The sequence below is a fragment of the Monodelphis domestica genome, chromosome 2, assembly GCF_027887165.1.
Source record: "Monodelphis domestica isolate mMonDom1 chromosome 2, mMonDom1.pri, whole genome shotgun sequence".
In the NCBI taxonomy this organism is placed as follows: Eukaryota; Metazoa; Chordata; class Mammalia; order Didelphimorphia; family Didelphidae; genus Monodelphis; species Monodelphis domestica.
In genome coordinates this window covers 31,894,782-31,920,818 of record NC_077228.1, presented here as the reverse complement: position 1 = coordinate 31,920,818, position 26,037 = coordinate 31,894,782, and the positions used below count along the sequence as shown (strand labels likewise).

Sequence of the window (26,037 nt, the reverse complement as noted above, 5' to 3'; positions counted from 1 at the left end):
CTCCAGCCATTTATTTGAATTCTATGTGTCTTTCTGTTTCAAGTGTGTCTTTGTAAACAACATATTGCTGGATTCCAGTTTGTAATCCATTCTACTATCCTCTTCCATTTTAGAACTGAGTTCATCTTCACAATCACGGTTATGATTATCTGCGTATTTCCCTGCACCCTATTCTCTTCTATTTATCCTTCTCTTTTTTAACTCTGTTCCTCTTCAAAAGTCTATTTTTGGAGCAGCTAGGTAACATCGTAGATGGAATGTCAGGCCTGGAGTGGAGAGGATTTGGGTTTAAATTTGTTCTCATACACTTTCTAACTACGTGACCCTGGAAAAGTCAATTAACCCTGATTGCCCTGCCTTTGCTGCTCTTCAGTCTCAGTAATGATACTAAGAAAGAAGATAAGGTGTGGTTTTTTTAAGTCTGTTTTGCCTCTGACTACTGCCTCCCTTAATATGGATGTATATGTAATATTCCCTCCTTGAACAAGTTAAAATGAGGTTCAATTGTTTGCTGCCGTACCCATTTCCCCCTCCTTTGTAAAAACTTCCTTGCATGCCTCTTTGATGTAATAGAATTGTCTCCATTCTTCTCCATTCCATCTTCTCCCAGTGCATCCCTCCTTCCATTCTTTTGAGATCATCCCAAACATAATAGAGTCACATTCATGTCCTTTGCCTAAGTAGATACCTTTTAATTGCCCTAATAATGATAAAGTTCTTAAGAGATTATGTGTATCATCTTCCCATACAGAGATGTAAAACTTTAACCTTACTAAGTCCCTTATGACTTCTCACTCATGTTTACCTTTTTATGTTTTTCTTGAGTCTTATGTTTGAATGTCAAATTTTCTACTCAGCTCTGATCTTTTCATTTTTATTTCAAGTCTCAAGGAATGCTTGAAAACCCCATCTTTCATTAAATATACATTTTCCCCCTGTAGGATTCTTCTCAGTTCTGCTAAGTAGGTTATTCTTGATTGTAATCCTAGCTTCTTTAGCTTCTGGAATATCATATTCTAAGCCTTCCTCTCCTTTTTAGTGGTAACTAGTAAATCTTGAGTGATCCTGATGGTGACCCCACAGTGATTGAATTCTCTTTCTGGATGATTATAATATTTTATCCTTGATCCCACAGCCTTGGATTTTGGTTTTGATATTCCTGGGAGTTTTCAAATTGAGATTTCTTTCAGGATATGATAGGTAGATTCTTTCCATTTCTATTTTCCCCTTTGGTTCTTATATATCTGGGGAAGTTTTCCTTTATAATTTCTTTTTCTTTTTAACCCTTACCTTCCATCTTAGAATCAATACTGTGTATTGGTTCTATGGCAGAAGAATGGTAAGAGCTAGGCAATAAGGGTTAAATGACTTGCCCAGGGTCACACAGCTAGGAAATATCTGAGATCAGATTTGAACCTAGGACCTCCCATCTCTAGGCCTGACTCTCAATCCACTGACCTACCCAGCTGCCCCTCCTCTATTGTTTTCAGTTTCAGATCTTTGTTTTATTATTTCTTAATATTTCATGGAATCATTAGCTTCGTCAACAAGTACTTTTTTAAGAAGCTGTTTTTTTTTAGTCAAATAGTGCTCCTTTAATACATTGTTACTGAAAGTCAATATTGATGGGTCCAATAACAAAAGCAAAAATACAAAAAAAGTCATTAACAATATAAGGAATCAGCACAGCTTATATTTCTAATCAAGTATAATGGGAGAATTTAAAGGGCTTTCTGAAAACCTTAAGAATTAGGCTCTTTCATCATAAAAATCTCTCAATTTTCGTCTAAGAATATTGTCAGAAGTAAAAAAAGAGAAGTTATTTTATGCATTTTCACTAAATTTAGGAATTTTCTCCCAACTCTACCTACATACACTGAAATTAATGACTGATGTAGAAAAGCATTAGTAGATCTTGAATATTTAACTGTGATTTACCAGCAAATGCCTTAAACAGAATTTCAATGAAAGAGTTTTCTAAGTAAATAGAATCACGTTTTACTGTTGCCATTGCTTTTCTTGACCATTTCAGGGTTTTTATTTTCCCAATTCAAAATAAAAAAGAAAAATGCGATTAAGTTTTGAAAATAAGTGTGAAGATGTAACAAGCCAGAGTTTGCTTTTTCATACAATACCATTTCTTTATATTTAGAGCAAACTTTTCTGAAGAAGGCTGTTATTTAAAAGTTAATTTTGATGCCAAGTTGAGAAAACAAAATGATCAAACGCTACCTGAGCATGATAAAGTGATTCTGTTTAAATAATAGTTAGCCATGCAGGATATCCCCAAAGTCTTAGTGCAGTTCTAAGATTTAATAGCTTAAACCTGCACTAAGACCCTGAAAATAAAAAATATAACAGTCTGATCACATGTAGGAAAAAAAATATAAGGCTCTCTAAAGTATACCCAACTTTCCTAAATTCCAGTAACCAGGCAACCATTTAGATAGGAAGAGGGAGTCTTACCCAATCTTAACTCTGTTTTCCTATCTTTGGGTATAGAAGAAACGAAAACAAGAAAAAGTGATCACCAAATAAAGATGCCAAATTATGGCAGTATCTTCCTTAAAAAAAAAATAAACATAACCATTTTATTTTTATTTTATTATTTAACTTAATTCTTAACCATCTCATACTCCTCAGCCTCTGCGCCCTATTTCATTCTTTTCCAAAAAGCTTCATCAGCAAAAAATACAGATCATATACACACATGTACAGATGCCTGTACATATCCATAAGTGTGTGTATTTAGTAATAATAGCATTCATATTGTATCTAAGGTTTGCCAACCACTTTACAAATATTATCTCATCTTATCTTCCCTACAATCCTGTGAGATGGATGCTATTATTATCCCCATTTTACAAATGAGGAAAGTGAGGCAGACAATAGTTAAATGACTTTTCCACAATCATAAGTGTTAAGTGTTGGAGGTTGGATTTGAACTCAAGTCTTCCCAATTCCAATTCTCTATCCGCCATGCCAGGTGCCAGTGTTTATTTATATTATAGAAAAAGTAGTTTTCAACTTCTTATGTAATGAATTAAACCAGAGAAGTATCATTTGCTGGTCCCAAATAGATTAAAGGCAAAAAAAATCAATGAAAACCCAAGTGGCCAAAAATATCACAACCACAAAATTTTGAATTTCAAGTATGACATTGTTATATATTATCAAAACTAATACCGAGTTACTTTAAAATCTTATTTTTCTAAGAAGATTATTCCATTTTCCTAGTAAGCAAAAGGGAACAAATATTCTGAAACTAAAACCAAAATAACTGGGAACTCTTCCACATTCTGCACCTTACCTTAACAAAACTGCCTAAAGAAATTATGCTTAGTAGAAATCCCTCTCATACTGCACGTGGTTCAATTTCTAGTACCCTCTTACTCTGCTATGGTTCACTTAAAAACTTCATAATTATGTATTTTAACAATAATCTCTAAAACTCTCACAATAATTAATGAGTCTGCTTTTTGTTGGTGCAAAATTGTTACTGAATTTTTTTTTAAACCCTTACCTTCTGTCTTGGAGTCAATAATGTGTATTGGCTCCAAGGCAGAAGAGTGGTAAGGGCTAGGCAATGGGGGTCAAGTGACTTGCCCAGGGTCACACAGCTGGGAAGTGTCTGAGGCCAGATTTGAACCTAGGACCTCCCATCTCTATGCCTGGCTCCACTGAGCTACCCAGCTGCCCCCTGTGTTACTGAATTTTTTAAGTAGAACCTATCATTTTAAATAGAACACCAACTTGAAGACAGAGCAGAATACCCCATTTAAGAAATTCAGTAACAACTCTGCTTTCAAAGAATAATTCATCATTTCATTCCAAACCTATCCGCTACAGATAAGTTAAATTTTGCAAAAGGCTATTAAGTAGTCTCTGGAAGGCTGTTGGTGTTATATGAAGTGTAAACTTGTTTTGAAGATACTTTTTGATTAATGCACTTTGACATGGTTTGTATTGAAAAGTTCTTTAAAAATTAACAAATACACATCTAGTTCATTTGCCTCAAGGGATTTCTAAGAAATATAAGCCACTTGAAGCATCAGATTCTACAGTGGCAAGCATCAACACAAATGAAACATTCTTGAATAACAGTGCAAAGGGCTAAGTTCAAAACTACATTCCAAAGTACACCAGCATAAGATGTGATTGACTGTATTTTGTACATTGTAGATTGTATGACTCTATCCCTTAAAAAAAAAAAAAAAAGCAGGGGGCAGCTGGGTGGCTCAGTGGATTGAGAGTCAGGCCAAGAGACGGGAGATCCTGGGTTCAAATCTGGCCTCAGACACTTCCCAGCTGTGTGACCCTGGGCAAGTCACTTGACCCCCATTGCCTAGCCCTTACCACTCTTCTGCCTTGGAGCCAATACACAATATTGACTCCAAGATGGAAGGTCAAGGTTAAAAAAAAAAAGAGCACACTTGGTTATGCATGGCTTTTAGCCTTAGTCTAAATAATATGTTATTAGTTATTGACCTTATTTCCCTCCCACAAACTCCAAATCAGTCCCGTAGAAATATACATATTCTCTGAACATTGTTTAGAGTCTTTGGTTTTCCAGCTCTGATGGAGATCTTGAAGGCGTTCAGAAGTCCGTGTGCTTATATTAAGGGCGGGATGAACTTTGCAAATTCCACTTTCTTCCATCGGTGACAGAGCACAGATTCCAAAGTATTCCTGCAAAGCATCTGGTGACTATCTGGCCACTTGGCAAATCCACCTACAAGGCGATCTTGGGTTGATAAGATATGATTTCTGTTTTTCTCAAAGTTTGCATCTTGGAATATCTTCAGTCGCTTTAAAGTTGCTCCCACCCAAAAAGAATAGCAGGTCATCCATGATAACCAGTCTGTTGCCTCATTATGCACCATCTCTTTATCCTGTTTAATTCTTTTTCAGAAAAATCTTCTTCTAATTTATCCACGAGACATAATGATGCAATGCCACAAAAAGCCGATCCTCCACGAGATTCTAGTCCAGCTGCCTGTGCCAGTCCATTATCATAGCCATAGTCTATGGCTTTCTTCATGTCCATGCCTGACCAATTGTTGAGCATCTAGCAAATACAGGAAGCACAATCGACAAACCTCATGTCATTCTCACTCCCTTCAGGTACCGCACAAAAACGTCCATCTTCCAGCTGAAGCGCCCTCAATCCTGCTAAGCAGGCTTCTTTGTTTACTCTGCTTAAATCCTCTCCAAGAGTAACTAAGCATGAGAGTCCGGGATAAGTCATTGCTCTATGTCCACTGTCATAAGGATGAGCTATGCCAAGATCCTTGGATAGATTGAATGGAATACCCAGGTATGAAGAGCCTCGGAAACCACAGCGATTTAAATTTGATCTCACTGTCTTCTGTGGGAAGAACCTGCAGGGAGTAAATCCATTCTATGATATCATCTTTGTTCTCCACATCTAATGAATCCAACACATCCAGCCCAGAGAGTGCAAAAAATGCAATTGTCAACCTGCTCGTTTCGAGGGAAGAATAGCGCTCAAGCAAGACCTGGAGGCAGCACTGGAAGAATTGGACATGCCCATCCCTGAAGAAATCTAGTGGGGGCAGCTGAGTAGCTCAGTGAATTGAGAGCCAGACCTAGAGATGGGAGGTCCTGGGTTCAAATCTGGCCGCAGACACTTCCTAGCTGTGCGACCCTGGGCAAGTCACTTGACCCCCATTGCCTAGCCCTTACCACTCTTCTGCCTTGGAGCCAATACACAGTACTGACTCCAAGACAGAAGGTAAGGGTTTAAAAAGAAAAAAAAAAGAAAGAAATCTAGGCTCTCCACATCTCTGTCAACCAAGGTCAACCGCTCCCCCTCCACCGCCATCTTGCTCTCAAGAAGTTGTTTTCTTAAGTGAGGTTTTGTATCTCTTTTTACTATTTGGACAATGTTGGTTTTTTATGAATTAATATTCATCTGTATTTTTATGCCACTTTTACCAAACTGTTAATTATTTTAAAAAATATTTGTCTTGCATAGTTCTCATTTCTTTTCCAAGTTTTCCTCTACCACAGTTGTTTTTAAAATCTTTTTAAAAAATTACTTTCCTTAGATCTTCTAGGAATTCTTTTTAGACTTGTGTCCAATCTGCATTTCTCTTTGAGGATTTGTTTATAGATGTTTTCAAGTCTTGTTTCCTTCTGAGTTTGTGACTTGAGCTCCTCTGTTACCATAGAAGCTTATTGTCAGATTCCTCTTCCTAGCCAATTTCTTGACTTTGAACCTTATGTTATACCTGGACTTTGTTCATCTCTGGGGGTAGGAGGGTATGTCTGACTTCAGTTACCTTTTAGGAGCTTCTACTCAAGGGGAGATCTGGTCACTGCCTTCCTAGTCTGTGCTCTGGGCACTATCCATGTAGAACCTCTGCTCCCTCATAACTGTGCCCCCCAGAACTGCAACTTGAGTAATGAATAACAGAGCTGCCAAGTGGCACCTGATCCTGTACTCAGTGCTAGTACAAGGGTCCCCCAAGTTTTCCCATTAATTAATTAATTAACCCTGTGCCTTTTTTACCACTACCACTTGGTACCACTTTTCCCAGACTTATTATTCTTCTGGTCAGCTGCCATTCCAATGTCTGCAGGCCTTTCTTTCTGTCTTCTTAAGGCACTCCAGGATGTGACTTTTTCTTGGCTTTTCCACTCATAATGTAATGAGAAACTTTAAAAAAAAGTTGTTGTAGAGGGGTTTTGGGAGAACTTGGCAAAAAATGCCAATTTTACTCCATCACGTTGACTCTTCCCAGGTGTTTGACATCCAAACATGGTTGAAATGGGGATGAGAAATGGATTACCTTGAGTTAACTTCTCATTTGAAAACTAGAACTCACCCAGAGAGACTTCATTCCAGTTGCTGCAGGGAGTGGCCCTAATTCAATATCTGAATCATAAAGAGATGGCCAGACCCTCGGCTCCAGTCGCAGCCAGTTGTAGTGGGTGGGTGGGTTTACTGTGTGTACTTGTTTGCTATGTTTTGTATGTTTCTTGATTCAACCTTGGGGGCCATCTGAAAATTGTTCATTGTGCTATAAGAAAGCTGAGCTCTTGTTATTCTTATTGGGCAATAGCAGCATCCTCCGGCTTCCTGGAAGGGAAAAGTTGAAAGGAAAACAACATTTTCATCTATTGGGACATGCCATTTCCTGGATTTGAAGTCTAAGTGAGAATCTATTGCAGCAATTCATTGAGTCAAAGATTAAGAGGAATGAGTGATGGAAGGAAGCACAGAGGTCACAGAATTGGAGAACTGGAAGGGACCTCATTGACCACCCATAACAGTCTAACCCACACCCATCTGATCCAACAACTAGCCCAACTGGGGCATCTCCTCTCATTTAGAACAGAAGAAACTGAGGTCCACCAGGAGGAAGAGACTTGCCCAAGGTCACACAGAGAGTGAGTGGAAGGCTTGAGATTTGAACCTGGGCCCTCTGACTCTAAACCCAGGGCTCTTTTGATGACAATGTACTAATATTGCCTCAGCCCCATGTTGCTGCAGAGTTCTATGGAGTCACTCAGGTGACTGGTGTTTTCTCTTCCTCCTACCCAAGAGAATCGATGAAGTCCAGCCCACTCGGTAATTCAGTCTGAAATGGAAGTTACCCTCAAACCCCCCAAACGTGAGTGCTTTTCTTTTGCCCCCAAACAAAACTTGTCCAAAGAAATGAGATCAAGGGTATGAGTTCCTTCCCCCTCAACACTAGAAGATATGGGAAACTACCTTTGACCAGACTTTATCCTGGCCTAGATGCTGCCTCCGAGGAGACCCAGACTTTTTTCCTGGCAGCAACAAATGAACTTGGATTAAGCAGCTGCTGTGTATCTTGGCATGGGGATGACACTGGGTGCTCAAAGCCTACGCCAGCAAATCATGGGCTCTGGCAGGTTCCACCAAGCTAGAAAAGCTTCCAGTAAGATCCTGGCAACAGATTGTGTCTGCCTGCCCTGGCTAAGTACAGAGAGATTCCACACCACCAAGCTGCCCCCTTGATGAGGAGTTCTTTGGCCATGGCAACCCATTAGATGAATTCAAATACAAAGTGGTCCGTGGTCCCTGGGGACCCCTTTCTCCTTCTGAACAGCAGGGAAGGGGTCAGCGGATGCTCAGAATCACAGATTGTGTAGACCATCTAGACATCTGAACTTAGTGATTGGCTCTCAAAATGTGAGATGCTCATCTACTGACCAATGAGGGGGCTGGACTGCAGCAATAGTGACATTCTCACTAGAAGTGTAACCAGAAGAGAGGATGGAAGTTGTGGCTCAACAGAAAGATGGCTCACAGGTACTCCTTGGAGAAGATCGTCAAGGAGACAGCAAAGTTGGCTTTTATCACATGTCCAAAGACAAGGAAAAAGATCATTTCTTGGGACTTGGGCTTCTCATCTTACAGTTCTCACAATAAAAAAGACCACCAGGAAGATCATTGCAGCTTATACACCAGCATTAGTTAAAGAGGAGGAAGAGGCAGAAGAATTCTGCTGAGAACTTGACTAAAAACAATCCAAACTTTTAAATAAAAATTAGACTTATTTTAAAAATTCAGTTAATTCAAAGCAAAAATAGGCGTGAGACGAGGGCAAGTCCAAAAGCATGATTCATGAGTAGACCCACTGCTTTATAGACAATAGAAAAACTTCATTAAGATTATTTTCTTCAGCATAGCTACTCTCAGCAACGCAATGATCTGGGATAATTCTGAGGGGCTTATGATGAGGAATGCTATCCACCTCCAGAGAAAAAACTGTTGGAGTTGGCTGCAGATCAAAGCAACTATCTTTCATATCAGTGTATTTCCAATTTACTTTGGGGTTTTCGTTTTCTTAAGTGTGCTCTAAAAAAATGACCACTTTGGAAATGTGTTTAGCATGATCATACATACATGTATGACCCAGATCAACTTGTTTACCGTCTCTGGTTGGGGGGGGGAGGGAAGCAAGGGAGGGAGATGGTTTGGATCTTCTAATTTTAGAAAGTATATGTTGAAAATTATTATACATGTAAGTGGAAAAAAGATTTTTTAATCTTTGAAAAAAATTATTATTTTATTCAAAAAAGAGGCACTGGGCATGGTGAAAAAGCAAAGGATAAGGGGGCAGCGGGATGGTTCAGTGGTTTGAGAGTCAGGCCTAGAGATGGGAGGTCCTAGGTTCAAATCTGGCCTCAGACACTTCCCAGCTGAGTGACCCTGGGCAAGTCACTTGATCCCCATTGCCTAGCCCTGACCACTCTTCTGCCTTGGAGCCAATACACAGTATTGACTCCAAGATGGAAGATAAGGGTTAAAAAAAAAAGCAAAGGATATCATCAAAAATTATATCGAGAATTCAGCTAGCTGATTCAATGGATTGAGAGCTAGAACTAGAAATAAGAGGTCCTGGGTTCAAATGTGGCCTCAGATACTTCCTAGCTGTGTGACCCTGGGCAAGTCACTTAACCTCTTTTGCCTAGCCTTTATCACTCTTCTGCCTTGGAACTAATACACAGTGTTGGTTCTAAGATAGAAGGTAATGATTTAAAAATAAAATAAAGGGAAATTATATTGACTGTCGTCTTACAATGTATGAGTCATTTTTAAGTCAACTCTGTGGACAGGAAGATCTATTGATACTTTTTAGGACAAAGGTCAATGGGAAATTAGAAAAAATGTAAAAATTAAAACATGTAATCAAGGTAATTCTAATCCTACCTATTTTAACAAACTGTTGGTGTTTAAAAAAAAAGAGAGAGAGAGAGAAATAGATAAAAGTACAGACATCAGCATAGACTCAGAATTTTCCTAGCCAATTTTAGTCAGCAAATGCTTGATCTCCTTGCTAATAAGAGAGTGATTGCCTTCAATAGCCACAAAAACTCAGGCCTAGAAGTGGAAGGTCCTGGGTTCAAATTTGGCCTCAGACACTTCCCAGCTGTGTGACCCTGGGCAATTCACTTAACCCCCTTGTTGCCCAGCCCTTACCACTCTTCTGCTTTGGAACCAATACACAGTATTGATTCCAAAACAGAAGATAAGGGTTTAAAAAAAAATAGCCATGAAAACTTAATGTATAAATTTGTGTTAAATCTCATAAAGATAGATGGTGGGGGGAAAAACTTGGTGGCCTGGAGACCTCCCAAAGCTGCACCATCTCAAGTTCAGAGTGAAACTAGAGAGAGGATAATGATTTATAAAGTATTTTTAAATAACAAATCTCTTCTCTCACTTAATGACAAGGGAGTACCTGCAATTGTACAGGAACATCACTGTCCTTGGTGCACGAGGGTGCAGAAGTGGCCACAAAAGAAAACCATGATGGGAAGAATAGCCAGATCGAACTAAATATACACATAGGGAGTCCCTTTTAGAGAAGACATGATTTTGTAGATGTTGGGGAGGGTAGAAGGCTAGTAAGTCTCAATGTTTAAAAGAGGGAAAAATAGAAAAGGTTTGGAAAAAGTGAGGAATTTGATTTTTACCAAAGACAATAAGAAAACATCAATAATGCCAATAACCTACTTAGCCATCTCTACAGCTCCTGTAGGAGGACGAGTTTCTCACAAAAGGATTAATTAATTTAATAAACTCTTATAAACCATGTACATATGTAGCTACAGAATTGGTACTGGCCCAGTGGACCCGGGGGGGGGGGGGGTTCCATAGTTCTGAATTCAAATTTAGAATAGACTCAGTCCTGGATTAACTTACCCTTAAATGAGTCAAATGAGGAGAGGGGCAATTAGGTAGCTCAGTGGATTGAGAGCCAATCCCAGAGATGGGAAGTCCTGGATTCCAATCTAGCCTCAGATACCTCCTGGCTGTGTGACCCATGGTTAGTCAATTAATCTCCACTGCCTAGTCCTTACCACTCTTCTGTCTTGGAACCAATTCATAGTATTGATTTTACAATGGAAGGTGAGGGTTCTTTAGAAAAAGAGTCAAAATGGGCTTTCCCCCCATTTCTTTTCTCTTGCTTCTTAAATTCTCAGCCCACAGTTCTGGCCTCAGCCACTTCCCAGCTGTGTGACCCTGGACAAGTCACTTAACCCCCCATTGCCTAGCCCTTATTGCTCTTCTGTCTTGGAACCAATACTCAGTATTTATTCTGAGATGGAAGGTGAGGGGTTTTAAAAAAAACGGAGCCCAGAAACCAGAGGAAAATTATCTAGAGCAAGTTAATAAAAGCTGAAGTTTGACTCACTTGTAGGGGCAGCTAGGTGGCCCTGCGGATAGAGCACCAGATGTGGAGTCAGGAAGATCTCCATTCAAATCTAAACTCATATACTTACTAGCTATGTGACCCTAGGCAACTCCACTTAACCTCTGCTGCCTCAGTTTCTCCATCAACAAATGGGGATAATAGCACCTCCCTCCCAGGCTATTATGAGGCTCAAGTGAGATAATAATTGTAAAGGGTTTAATATAGTGCTTGGCACATAGTAAGCACTGTGTAAATGTTAGTTATTATTATTATTATTATCCCTAAAAAAGTGGGTGGTGGGGGCTCAAACACTACCTTGCTATGTGACCTTGGGAAAGTCACATAACCCCAAATGCCTAGTCCTTTCCAATCTTCTGTCTTAGAATTGATGTAAAATCAGAAGGTGGGGGTCAACTAGCTGGATTGAAATCCAGACCTAGAACCAGAAGGTCCTAGACTCAAATCTGACCTCAGACTCCTTAGCTGTGTGACCCTGTTCAAGTCCCTTAACCCCCACTGCCTAGTCCTTACTGTTCTCCTGCCTTGGAACCAATACAGTATTGATTCTAAGATGGAAGGTGAGGGTTAAAAAAAAAAGGCAGAAGGAAAGAGTTGGACTGGTTTGGTTTGGTTTTTAAGAGGAGGGGAGAGGGGAGAAGTAGAATGTACAGCACAGATTTAGGTAGAGGGCAGCTATTTATTTCCCCCATGCAGAAGAAATGCTCAAAGCAAAAAAGTTGTCTAAGCACATGGGACACACGCAGGGGGTGCTTCGGGGTAACAGGCAGTAATCGCGGTTAGGGCTTGCTGCCCCGTCACAGAATGTGCGTCCCCATTTCTCCCCAGCAAAACCTGACAAAATGGCAGCGATGATAACAAGCAGAGACCATAAAATGACAGCACGGGCAGGAACTGCAGCATTTGTGCAAGTACCAGCCGCTCGATGCCAAGGCGAAAGCGCATTTAGGGCCGAAAAAAAGAAGAAAATAGAAACGTGCTCCAGCGGGGCAGGAATTCACACAAGCCGGGCAGAGCCTGGGAAATCGTTGCGAGACACATGGGACGCCAGGAAACAGTCGCGCTATTGTCTGGTTGCGAGTCGTCGCTGTAACTGTTGCTCAAGTTCCTTCTGGGACATTAAAAATGAGTCTGGTCACTGGGTGACAAGTCCCAGCGCTCCTGGGACCCGCTCACCAATCTGCCCCAATGCAGGAGCTAAGTGACCTGAGTGTATATATATATATATAAATATATAAATTAATCTCTCTATTCCTCTCTCCCTCTCCTTTCTCTCTTTCTCTTTTCTCTTTCTCCTTTTCTTTTCTTTCCTTTTCCTTTTTTCTTTTCTCTTTCTCTTTCTTTTTCATCCTCCCTCCCTCCCTCCCTCCCTCCCTCCCTCCCTCCCTCCCTCCCTCCCTTCCTTCCTCCCTTCCTTCCTCCCTTCCTCCCTTCCTCCCTCCCTTCCTTCCTCCTTCCTTCCTTCCTTCCTTCCTTCCTTCCTTCCTTCCTTCCTTCCTTCCTTCCTTCCTTCCTTCCTTCCTTCCTTCCTTCCTTCCTTCCTTCCTTCCTTCCTTCCTTCCTTCCTTCCTTCCTTTCTTCCTTCCTTCCTTCTTTCTTTCCATCCTTCCTTCTCTTCTTCCTTCCTTCTTTTCTTCCTTTCTTCCTTCCTTCCTTTTTTCTTCCTTCCTTCCCTCTCCCTCCCTCTCTCCTTTCCTTTATTCCTTCCTTCCCTCTGTCCCTCCTTTCCTCCCTCTCTTCCTTCCTTCCTTCCTTCCTTCCTTCCTTCCTTCCTTCCTTCCTTCCTTCCTTCCTTCCTTCCTTCCTTCCTTCCTTCCTTCCTTCCTTCCTTCCTTTCTTCCTTTTTTGGCTAGGACATGCCCTTATTTGTACTGTAACCCCAGAAAAGCTTTGTAAAAGGGCTATTTGGTAACTTTGTGTTGGGAGAGGTGAGGTGATTGTGCTCTAGGCCCAGAACTGTTCTAGGATGGAGCCCTCCCTAAAGGCTTTACAAACTGTATGGTGCTAAAAAAACCTCCATGGACTGATGCAGGGTGAAATTAGCAGAACCAAAAGAACATTGTATACAGTAACAGCAATATTATGGGATGATCAACTGTGAAAGACTTAGCCGCTCTTAGCAATACGATGGACCAGGATGATTCTAAGGGACTCATGCATGGCAGGGAATGTTCTCCATTTCCAGAGAAAGAACTGTTGGAGTCAGAAGCATATCAAAGCATATGATTTTTCACTTGTTTATTTATGTTTTTATTTTGGGGTTTCAGTTTCATGTGAATATTCTGTTACAATGAACAATATGGAAAGAGGTTTTGCATGATAACATATACATAACCCAGATCAAATTGCTTATGATCTCCAGAAAGAGGGAGAGGTGAGAAAGAGGGAAACAATTTGGGTCTTTAACTTCAGAAGCTTATTTTTTTGTGATTTGAACATTTTTATTTAATTAATTAATTTAGACTATTTTCCCATGGTTACATATTTATGTTCTTTCCCTCCCCTTCTCCCACTCCCCTCCCTTAGAAGATTTTTTTTTAACCCTCACCTTCCACCTTAGAATCAATGTTCCATATTGGTTCCAAGGCAGAAGAGTGGTAAGGGCTAGGCAATGGGGGTTAAGTGACTTGCCCAGGGTCACCCAGCTAGGAAGTGTGTGAGGTCACATTTGAACCCAGAACCTTTCATCTCTAAGCTTGGCTCTCAATCCACTGAGTCACCTAGGTTATCCCATTTGGAAGACTGTTATTATATGTAATTGGTAACTAAAATATCTTCACAAAGTAAAAACAAAACAAAACTGTGGCACGCACCCTATTTGAGATACTGTTTGGAGGAAGACTCTTGAAAGAGCAATGCTTGAACCTCTTTGGGATCCAAGACTTGGGTTATAGATAAATATGCCCAATGAGTCATAGTCACTCAGCTGAGGGCAGAAGATATTTGTTTAGGAGAATACAGGAGAAGGTGACTGGGCCCAGAGGTGCCATCAAGGGAGTGAATCCCAGGAGCTCCTCTGAAAACCTCGGGGACTCCAGAGAGAAGTGACTCAATACATGGATATGTTGGAGATGAGAGACTGCTTGTCTGCTTCCAGCCACGTACTAGCCTAGAACTGAAAGGACTTGTCACTTTAGTATGATGCAGAAAGTCCTGAATGCTCCTTTATTCCATCCTCACTCCGTGGCAGAAACAGTGGTAAAGAGCAATGTCAGTTAAAGGGAGAGACAGCTTACTTTGACAACTTAATCCCTCCAGGTAGTATCATGAAACTCTGAGATTTCCAGTGAGGGTTGGAGAAGGGTTTCCCTTCTCTACCGTAGCAACATGGCAACCTCACCTATGCAGCAGTTAGGTCAGGGGAATGAATCAGATATAGAATGTCCTAAATCACTAATAATTAGAGAAATGTAAACTAAAACCAACTCTGGGTACCACTTCATACTCATTGATTGGCTAAGGTGATAGAAAAGGAAAATTGACAAATATTGAGGATGATGTGGCAAAATAAGTACACCAGTGCATGGTTGGTAGAACTGAAAATTAGTCCAACCTTTCTGGAGAACAATGTGGAACTATGTCCAAAAGCTGAATATCCTTTGAGCCAACAATACTACTATTGGGTCTATGCCCCCTAGAGCCTAAAGGAAAAGGACCTACATGTACAAAAATATTTACAGCAGCCCTTTTTGTGGTGGCCAAAGAAATTGGAAGCCGAGGAGATACCCACCATCTGGGAAAGGCTGGACAAGTTATGGTATATTAATGTGATGGAATCCTTTGGTGCTCTAAGAAATGATGAAGGGAATGGTTTCAGAAAAAACTGGGAAGACTTCCGTGAACCAATGCAGAGCAAAGGGAGCAGAACCAGAACAGTGTACTCAGTAACAGCAATGTTGTAAAGATGATCAATTGTGAAAGGCTTGGCAACACTGAGTTATTACAATGATCCATCACAACTCCAAAGGATTCCCAATGAAAAATGATAGCCACCTCCAGAGAGAGCCGATAGGCTCAGAACACACATGGAAGCACCTTTTTTTTTCCTCTTTCTTTTTCTTGTGGTTACCCCCACCCCCAGAATATGGCTTATAGAAATATGTTTTGCATGACTTCATATGTATAATGGGTATTGTATAGCTTGTCCTCTCGGTGGGTGGAAGAGGGAAGGAGGGAGAAAAATTGGAACTAAAAATAAAATGTAAAAAGTGTAAGGAGTGAACAGGCAGGCATTTACAAGTGCAGTTCTATAGCAGAACCCATCTTAACTGTCTCATAAATGACTCAGAGCTGTGGAAAACATGAACTCCCTCTGAGCTTCCCCTTTATGAAGTATCAAAAAAAGGCCTTTGAATCAGAAGAGCTACACTTTGAACTGGGCTCTAAAGGATGGGTAGGAATCAAGCAGATGAAGAGAGAGAGAAAGGAAGGACAATTGTGGCTCAGGGAACCAAGTGTTGAGGTTCGAAGGCACCATCTGTGTGTGTGTGTGTGTGTGTGTGTATGCGTGTGTACACACATATTCACACATGCAGATATTCTGGCCTCAGACGCTTCCTAGATGAGTGATTTTGGGTGAGTCACTCAACCTCTGATAGCCTGACCAAAGGATCCACTGGATCCATTGGAGAAGGAAATGGCAAACTGTTCTAGTGTCCTTGCCAAGAAAGTCTCATGAATAGCTTATGGTCTGTGGGGTCATGAAGAGTTAGACACAAATGAATGACTGAATCACACACACACACACACACACACACACACACACACACACCTACATGGGATCTCAGAACTTAGAAGCATCAAACACAACCCATACCAGAACGCATGGATCCCTTCTAAAACATGCCCAACAAATGGCCCTCTGAACTCTTCTTGAAGACCTCTAGTGAGGATCCTCCAATGGTATCTCATTCAACTTTTAGTGGATGGAGCCATAATCTGTCTTTCTAGAACATCCCTGATTGTTCTTGGGATTGTGCTCTGGGATCAAACAGGTCCAGGCTGATCTACCTCCACCTGACGGCCTTTGAGATACTTGAGTACAATGGTCACATCCAGTTTGTCTTCTGTCCTTCAAGCTAAACAAACCCAATTCTTTCAACTAGTCAATGGATGACGTGAGTGTAAGCCTTTTTATCCTCCTCTGGGTGCCTTCCAGTTCCAAAAATGTGGCTTCCAATATCAAGCATGATAACTCGGGTGTGACTTGACAAGGAGAGTGGGAGAAGGGAAGATCTATCATCTCCCAGGTCATGGTTACCACGTGTCCATTAATGGAGCCTCAGATGCTTTTTTGGCCCTCATTACTGACATTACTGACAATATTGAACTTACGGCCAACTAAAACCTACAGGCTTTTCTACAAGAACAGTCATCTAACCTTCCTTCAACTGATAATGTGTGAAACTGATTTTTGGAACCTGCGTAAAACTTTGCTTTTAACCCTATTAATTTTTCTCCTATTAAAGTTGGCTCAGCATCTTAGCCTATGTACGATATTTCATTTCCTACGTTTTATTTCAACTCGTACAGTTGAACACTGACTTCTTGTGCATGTCATCCAGTACGTTGGCTACTTTTCCCAGCTCTGTCATTGGTATATTTGATGAGCATGCCATCTATGCTCTTATCCAAGTCATGGATAAATAATACGAAACAGCACAACGCTGGGCAAAGATCCCTGGAGCACACCACTGAAGACCTCCTTTGGAGCTGACACTGAACCATTAATAACTACCTTTGGGTCTGGCCATCTAATCAATTTTGAATCCATTTGATTGTATTGTATGTATCTCTAATATCTCTCTCTCTCTCTCTCTCTCTCTCTCTCTCTCTCTCTCTCTCTCTCTCTCTCTCTCTCTCTCTCTCTCTCTCTCTCTCTTTCTGTCTCCCTCTGTTTCTCTCTGTCTCTCTCTGTGTCTGTCTGTCTCTGTGTCTCTTTGTCTCTCTGTCTCTCTCTTTCTCCGTGTGTGTATGTGTGTCTCTCTCTGTCTGTCTCTCTCCCCCACTTTATCTTCTATATTACTATTTATTCCAAAACAGAAGAGCTCAAGGGTTAGGCTAACAGGGATAAGTGACTTGCTCAAGGTCATGGAGTTAGGAAATTGATTTGAACCCAGGTCCTCTCAATTCCAGGGTTGGCACTCTATCCACTGTGCTACCTAGCTGCCCCAAGCCCACATCTCTTTATCTTTTTTCTCCAAGAATAGCATGACTTTGTGAAATGCTTTCCCCAAATCTGATTTCAATTATATCTATAGTTTTCCCTTAGCCACCTGTCAAGTAATCCTATGGGGGGAAATGAAGTTAATTTGGCACTGCCTTTATTTGATGGTTCTCTGCTTACCTTTCTAAATTCTCACAAATGAGCCCTTTCTAAAAGGGCTATATTTAAAAAAGATAAATCTAGTAAACTCTAGAATTTACTCAGAACTCTTCAGGAATCCACTTAGAACCATAGAATCTAGAACATAGAACACAGAAGTGAACACTCATTTCTCAAATTGTTATTTGTGAGCTCCCTCCAACACACCTATGCTACTCCTCCTGAAAAACTCTTGTCAGAATCTTCCCATAAAGGACGTAGACTCTAAGCAATCACCTTAGTGCAAATATCAATAATATGGAAATAGGTCTTGATCAATGACACATGTAAAACCCAGTGGAACTGTTCATCATGTACAGGAGGGTAATGGGGGGAGGGGAGGGAAATAACATGAATCATGGAACCATGGAAAAATATTCTAGATTAACTAATTAAATAAAATTTTCCAAAAAAAAAAAAAAGAATCTTCCCATAAGTTCAGCACATGCTAGAGGCCTTCCTTACTTCCTCCTCTCATGTCATGAGCATTAGAGGAACATTGCCTGTCCACCTGTCACCATCACCCTCATCATGTGACCAGGCCATTTTCTCTTTTTGTCATAAATTTTTCTGATCGTGTCTTCTACTTCTATTTTTTTAAACCCTTACCTTCCATCTTAGAATCCATATAAAGTATTGATTCCAAGGCAGAAGAATAGTAAGGGCTGGGCAATTGGGGTTAAGTGACTTGCCCAGGATCACACAGCTAGAAAGTATCTGAGACCAGATTTGAATCTAGGACCTCCTAGCTCTAGGAGCCTCTCTTGGCAGATTTTTTAAAATTTATTTCTTTTTAAATATTTGTCCATGGTTACATGATTCATACTGTCTCCATCCCCTCTTCCCTCCCATTCCCAGATCTGACAAGCAATTCCACTGGGTTATACATGTATTATCACTTGATACCTATTTCCACAGTATTCATTTTTGTAATAATCTTTTAAAACCAAAACCACAAATCCTATACCCATATAAACAAGTGATCAATCATATGCTTTCCTTCTGTGTTTCTGCTCGCACAGTTCTTTCTCTGGATGTAGATAGCATCTTTCTCATAAGTCCCTCAGAATTTCCCTGGACCATTGTATTGCTGTTAGAAGCAAAGTCTATTACATTTGATCGTCCCACAGGGTTTCAATTACTGTGTACAAGATTCTGCTCATTTCACTCCTCATCAGTTCATGGAGGTCTTTCCAGTTCATATAGAAATCAAGCAGTTTATCATTCCTTATAGAACAATGGTATTCCATCACCATCATATACCACAACTTGTTTAACCATTCCCCAATTTTGGGATAACCCCTCATTTTCCAAATTTGTTTTTGCTACCACAAAGTGCAGCAATGAATATTTTTGTACAACCATTTTTATTATCTCTTTGGGGTACAAACCTAGTAGTGGTATTGCTGGATCAAAGGGCAGGCATTCTTTTAAAGCCCCTTTAATTCCAAATTGCCTTCTAGGATGATTGGATAAACTCACAACTCCACTAACAATGTATTAGCATCCCAGTTTTGTCACATCCCCTCCAACATTTATTATTTTCCTTTACTGTCATATTGGTGAATCTGCCAGTAAGTTATTTTGATTTGCATTTCTCCAAGCAGGAGGGATTTTGAACATTTTTTATGTGATTATTGATAGTTTTGATTTCTTCATCTGAAAACTGCTTATTTATGTCCCTTGGCCATTTGTCAGTTGAGGAATGGCTTGATTTCTTGTATATTTGACTTAGTTTCTTATAAATTTGAGAAATGAGAACTTTGTCAGAGATTTTGTTATAAAAGTTTTTCCCAGTTTGTTTCTTGGTAGATCTCTAAGACTGTAAATTACACTAGCTGGAGCAACAAGGCCCCCTTGAAGAAGAGACAGCATGGACCAGGCAAGTCAAGTCAAACTTTCACCATCACCTTGACCACCACCTCTTTGCAGATGCTGATGGAGAAACCCCAAGAACCTTTGGGTGTCCCCCAAATCACTTATGTCTATGTCCAACCTTGGCCCCTAGCCATCACTGAAGGGAAAAATCATTATGGAGAGGGGCTCTACCTTCCTCACCATCACCAGACCAAATGATACATCTTAGTGGAATTGCGCGTTAGCTACAGTGGAGGGTGGGGGGAGTAGGGAGGGGAGGGAAAGAACATGAATCATATAACTATGGAAAAATATTCTAAATTAATTAATTTAATAAAAAATTTCAATTAAAAAAATGTTGACTAGCTCCCACCAACAAACAGACAAGAACAAGAGCCCTGGGCATGATAGCACCCACTAGACCCCTAGCCCTGCCCTCATAGTCATCATCCCAGGAAACAATTCCAGAAAATAGGCCAGTTATCCATACCAACTCCCAACCAACTGCCACTCACAAAGTGGGCAAGACAATCCAATTAAAGGAGCAGGGCAGGAAATATCTGAAATCATAGGTCTAGACAATTAATAATAGGTTAGGGGAAAACAAAAAGGGATTTTTCCCCCCCAAGAAAAAAATAAATAAATAGAATTAAAATAAAATAAAATAAAGCAAGACATTCCAAGGGAGAGAAAGTAGGCAACATGGACCAGTGAGATCAAACCACCAGCAACATCTTGGCCATTGTGTCTCTCTGAATCTCAAAAGAGATAGCTCATGTCTTTGACCCCCAAAGTCTTGAAAACAGCAATGCTTCCAGCCTGGTGGCCTCAGCTTTGGGAGACATATCTGTGGAGATGTGGCCTGGCCACTGCTCTTGAAGGAGGTACAGCCACACTCACTGAAGACCCAGAAAGGAAAGTTCTCCCCATCGAAGTCTTGGCATTCTTTGTCTTTTGCCCCGCCATCATTCCTTCAGAAGCAGAAAGGGAGTCAGCACAGGACCGAGGGCCATTTTGTTTTCTATTCTTTATTTCATGGATCGTCAAAGCCAAGGAAGTCATTTCCAAGTGGCTGGGCTGATGTTAACTAGGAGCAACCACATGTGCCTCACCAGGCTGGTCTTCAGAAAGCAAGTGTAGTCTATTGGCAGGACCTGAAGATTTTTGGAATTGGCTGGTGGTGTTTGAGAGGTCCAAGGGCCCCCCAGAGGCTCATCCAAGCCCAAATCTTTCTGCCCCAAGTCAGTGATGTCCTCACCATCAGAAGAGACAAGGGGCTATCTGTCAGGACCAACCTCTGTGGGACCTTTAATGTCCGCATTCAAGCTCTTCATTTTGGGGGTCACATAAAGAATGACTATGGTCCCCATTTCTGTCGGGGCTTACATCAGACGGAGCTTACTCCTCACAACAGTCCTAGGAGGCAGGCAGGAAGGACAGACATCACTTCTCCCTCCCTCCACCCATCCCCCACAAGTTACACATGAGGCAACTGAGGCTCATATGGGTGGATTTGCCCCAAATCACAGAATTAAGAGTGTTAGATTTCATTATTTCCCCAGGATGGCAGGAACCCCTCTTGGGGTGTTATTGGAAGGAAGGGATACTCTAGAAAAGCTTTGAGCAGAAAGAGAGGGAATTGTGGGGGGGAAAAGGAAGGAGAGGAGCTCAGGGAGGGAAAGTGAGGCAGGAAGTGGGGGGCAGCTTTGACCTTCCCTAGTGCTGTTGAGGCTAATACCACCCTTTCAGGCTTACAACCCCCAAGGCATCCTCAATGCCTCCTGCTCCCTCAGTTCCCTCAGTTGCCCAAGCTTGTCTGTTCTAATTCCACATTTGTCTACTCACAAAGGCACATTTGACTGACTCCATCACCTCACGGTCAATACCCTTCAGTTGGCTTTTCTGACTCAAGCTCTCCCCACTCCAGGCTCCCCACTGCTGCTGGAGCCATTTTCTCCCCATTTCCTCTAAGATTTAGTCCTCTCTGGCTTTAAAAGCCCTTCACAGTTCAGCCCCAATCCACCTTCTTAGCCTGGGCAGCTCGGTAGGACAGTGGATAGAGTGCGGGCCTGCGGTCAGGAAGACTAATTTTAAAGCAGACACTTACCAGCTGTGTGACCCTGGGCGAGTCACTTAACCCTATCTACCTCAGTTTCTCCATCTGTAAAATGAGCTGGAAAAGGAAAGGGAAAATTGCTCTATAATAGCTCTGAGTCACAAAGAGTTAGACGGGACTGAAAATGATTGAACGACCCCCTTCCTTTCCCTTCATACTTAGTGTCCAGCCAAATTGTCCTTCTTGCTTTTCCTCATACACGATTCTCCACTTCCCGTCTTTGGGCCTTTGCCCTGGCTGACCCCCTGCCTGGAATGTACTTCTTCCTCGCCGTTTCCTCGTACATTCCCTTAGCTCTGGCACCATCTCTTGCCCCAGGCTTTTCTGGGCACCCAGGCTGCCAGGAACCTCTCTCTGTGAATGGCCTGCCATTGCTTTTTGCCTTTATTCTGCAGATCTAAGCTTGTGTCCGTGTTGTCTGCCCTGCGGAGTGTGTGTGGACTGTCTGGATCTGTCTTGGCATTACCAGGGCCTGACAGTGCCTGGCACAGAGGAGATGACTGAGAAAAGTTTGAGGGTTGATTAATTGCAGTTTTCCTTCTTTGGGGGGACTCGTGAGGGCTAGAAATGGGGGGAGGGGCGTACAGGTCTGGCATTGTAGGGTGTCACAGGCTCTGGGATTCCAGACCGCTGGGGTTTGGCTTCACAGTTTAGGCATTCTCAAATTCTAGGCTTCCGGGGCTTTTCGGGGTTTCTGGGACTCAGTGAGGGGAGGGGCTGAAGATGCCAGCCGTGAGTCATGGGCCAGACAGCTATGTGTACAGAGAACCTTCCCTGCCAGCTGGAAACGGGGAAAAGTCACCCCAGCCCTGGCCTCAGACCCCACCAGAGGCCGTGACTTCTCCAAACCCTCCATATCTGGCAGCTCTGGGAAGGCTTGGCTGCTCCCTGGGACCTTGTCGGAGTGGGGATCCCCATGTCTGCTCCGAGGACCTCCCAACAGCCCCTAACTGCTCTGGGCCTCAGTGTCCCTCTCGGTAACACGCAGGACTTGGACAAAGTCCAGTCCGGGTTTCTTTGGGCCGGAAGGCCTGAGATCCTCCGAATCGTCTTGTCCCACCTCTTTCACTCTCTGCCTCCCTCCTCTTTCCCTCTTGACTCTGAGGAGGAGGTTATGCAAAGGCTGAAGGCTTGGGACGGTATGTGAGGAGGAGGAAGGGAGGGAGAGCAGACAGCCCCGGGGAGGGATGTCGAGGCTGGGGCTGTCTGAGGGCCCAGCAAAGCCCGGGGGGCTCCCTGTCCCCCTCCCACACGCCCAGCCCAGAGCCCTCCCTCTGATTGGGTGGACTCCATCCAACCTCAGCCTGCATCCGAGAGGGTTATCTTCTGGAAGCCAGGAGTGGCCACACGGTCCAGCACCAGGACAGCATCTCCCAGCATGGTAGGGAAGACTCTAACCATCACCTCTGAGAGATGTGGTTCAGAGGTTCAGAAGCAGATCCTTGACTTTTTAAAATCCAAAGTGGTCTTGACAGTCTAGCCTTAAATCTTCACAGCAAGAAAACCTCTCATGGAGTCACAAAGAATCAGACATGGAGGTGCTGGGTGGCTCAGTGGATAGCCCCAGATCTGGAGATGGGAGGTCCTGGGTTCAACTTCAGTCTGAGACCCTTCCGAGCTATGAGACCTTGGATAAGTCACTTAACCCCCATTGCCTAGCCCTGACCATTCTTCTGCCTTGGAACCGATACTTAGTTTTGATTCTAAGACAGAAGAGAAGGGTTTAAAAAACAAATAGAATCAGATATGACTGAAAGACTACTGAACAACAACAAAAATGATTCTAAGAGATGCAAGTGGTCAGGGAGAACATTCTAGACACAAGGAAGAGCCAATGCAAAACCCTGGAGATGGGAGATGGTGCCAGATGGAAGCAGAAGCCCAGGATGTAGAAAGGAGAGTGAGTGCTAAGAAGGCTGCAAAGGCTGGTGGGAGGTAGGCTGTGAAGCCCTTTCAACAAGAGTTCCAATTTGATCCTAGAGGCAATTGAGAATCTCAGATAAGATTCCACATAAAAGGTCTTGCCCTAAGTTTAGCAATTCTTCATGACTCCATTTGAAGTTCTCTTGGCACAGACACTGGGGTGATCTGCTATTTCCTTCTCCAGCTTATTTTATAGATGAGGAAACTGAGGCAAACGGGGTTAAGTGGCTAGCCCAGAGTCACACAGCTAGGAAGTATCTGCGGCTGGATTTGAACTCAGATCTTCATGGCTTGAGGCCCAGTGCTTTATCTTCTCTACCACCTAGCTGCCCTATGTATGTGCTTAAAGGAAGTAGATATAGATATAGGTCTTCTTTGCATTATAGCTCCCAAAGACAATAGTTGTATGTTGAGTTTTAAGGTCAGTTTAGCTCCTCTAGAGACCCCAAACTTTTCCCAAATCTAGTGCTATAATGAAAGGAATTATCTTTTGAAACCCTTGGAGGTCATCTGAGGATTGGGCTGAATTATCCTTATTTCCTGGGTACCAGACACAATCTAGTTGAGCCTTTCCCCCTCCCTCCCTTGGGAAGAAGAAGGAGTTCCTTAGTGAGTCGCCAGCAATGTGTGCAGACCAAGGACCATCCACTCTGCAGGCATGAGTGGTCCTCCCTGCCTGGGAACAAGCCTCAGATTGGCTCAGGGGATGCTCCAGTGGGGACATGCTCATCTGGAGGGGGCCAGGGCACTTCTGAGGGAGGAGACTCCTTTCCCTTTGGGGCCAGGAGAAAGTCAGGTGCCATTGGGGAAGGGGGAAGGTTCTAGGCTCAGTCTAGTCTGGGAAGCATTCCCTTGTGGACCTTTTCAATTCCCTACAATCCTGTTCACGGCATGTCTCCATGCCCTTGTGAGCAGAGCCAGAACAGCATCCTCTGGAAGCCCAAAGACCAAGGTCCCAGTATGAAGTGTGGGTGGCCACCCAGAACTGGACTGTATCTGGACACCTAGCGTACTCTCTAAGGGAGGAACACCCACAGGCAAGATTTGACACATAGTCTGCCCTGCAGTGCTGGACGCCAAAATGCAAGAGACAATTGTTTTTCAGTCATTTTAAAATGAATTCATGAATGAGGCATGACTCTATCTATCCACCTTTATTTATTGATTGGGTGGTATTTACCAAGCACTATGCCAGAAACTGGGAACAAAAGCAGGGACAACCCCTACCTTCAAGGAGATTGTATCCTAATATGGAGGGGATTCGTGGCCAGGTTTGGGAAGATGCAAGAATGGTAAACATTTGGATGAAGGTCAAAAGAGTTAGGAGAAGCATGGGGGGAGCTGGATGACTTAATGGGCTGAGAGTCAGGCCTAGAGACAGGAGGTCCTGGGTTCAAATCTGACCTCAGACACTTCCTAGTTGTGTGACCCAGAGCAAGTCCCTTAACCTCCATTGCCTAGCCATTACCTCTCTTCTGTCTTAGAACTAATACACAGAATGGATTCTAAGATGGAAAGTAAGGGTTTAAAAAAAAAGAGGGAGAAACAGAAGGTACAGGAGGATCCTAGAGAAAACCTCAACAATAAAAGAGGCACTAGATGAGGAAACTGGGAAACAATTCACTAGCCTAGCAATGGAGGAATTTCTCCTTGAGTTCTCTCTCTCTCTCTCTCTCTCTCTCTCTCTCTCTCTCTCTCTCTCTCTCTCTCTCTCTCTCTCTCTCTCTCTCTCTCTCTCTCTCTCCTCTCCTCTCTTCTCTTTCTCTCTCTCTTTTCTCTTCTATCTGTCTTTGTTCCTGTCTCTTTCTCCCTCCCTTCTTCCTTCTCTTCCTCTCTGTTTCTCCCTCCTTCTCTCTGTCTCTGTCTCTGTCCCTCCCTCTCTCTCTCTCCTCTCCTCTCTTCTCTTTCTCTCTCTCTTTTCTCTTCTATCTGTCTTTGTTCCTGTCTCTTTCTCCCTCCCTTCTTCCTTCTCTTCCTCTCTGTTTCTCCCTCCTTCTCTCTGTCTCTGTCCCTCCCTCTCTCTCTCTCCCTCTCTTCCTTCTTCTCTACCTTCCTCTCTCTCCCTCTCTCCTCTCACCTCTCCCCTTTCCTTTCTCTCCCTCCTTCTCTCTCTCTCTGTGTCTCTATCTCTCTCCCTCCATTTTTCTCCCTCCCTCTCTTTCTCTCTGTCTCTCTCCCTCCTTCTCTCTCTCTCTCTGTCTCTCTCTCCCCCTCCCTTCCTCCTTCCCTCCCTTCTTCTTTCTGTCTGTCCCTCTCTCCTCTCCCTCTCTTTGTCTCTGTCTCTCTGTCTGCCTCTCTGCAAAGCAGAGCAGCTGAGTATTTCTTGAGTTATTGTAGTAATTGTTTCATCTTTCAAAAATAGGAGGAAATTGCAAAGGGAAGTCCTATTCTGGATTTGGTTCTCAATAACGGAAACTGCTTTTGGGGATGAATGAAGGGGAGGAACCCTTTGGTCCTGGAGTTTGTGATGAAGGAGGTGTCAGCGTGGAATCTAGATGCCCCAAAACTCGTAGCCTAGTAAGATTCAAGGCCCCCCCCCAGTTTAGTTAGCTTAAAGGTGA

General features: G+C 42.6%; 1 pseudogene; it reads right to left on the bottom strand.

The window, feature by feature from the left end:
• Positions 1–4,264: 4,264 nt before the first annotated feature.
• LOC103096682 (geranylgeranyl transferase type-1 subunit beta-like) lies at positions 4,265–5,529 on the bottom strand (annotated as a pseudogene).
• Between the last annotated feature and the right edge of the window lie 20,508 nt (positions 5,530–26,037).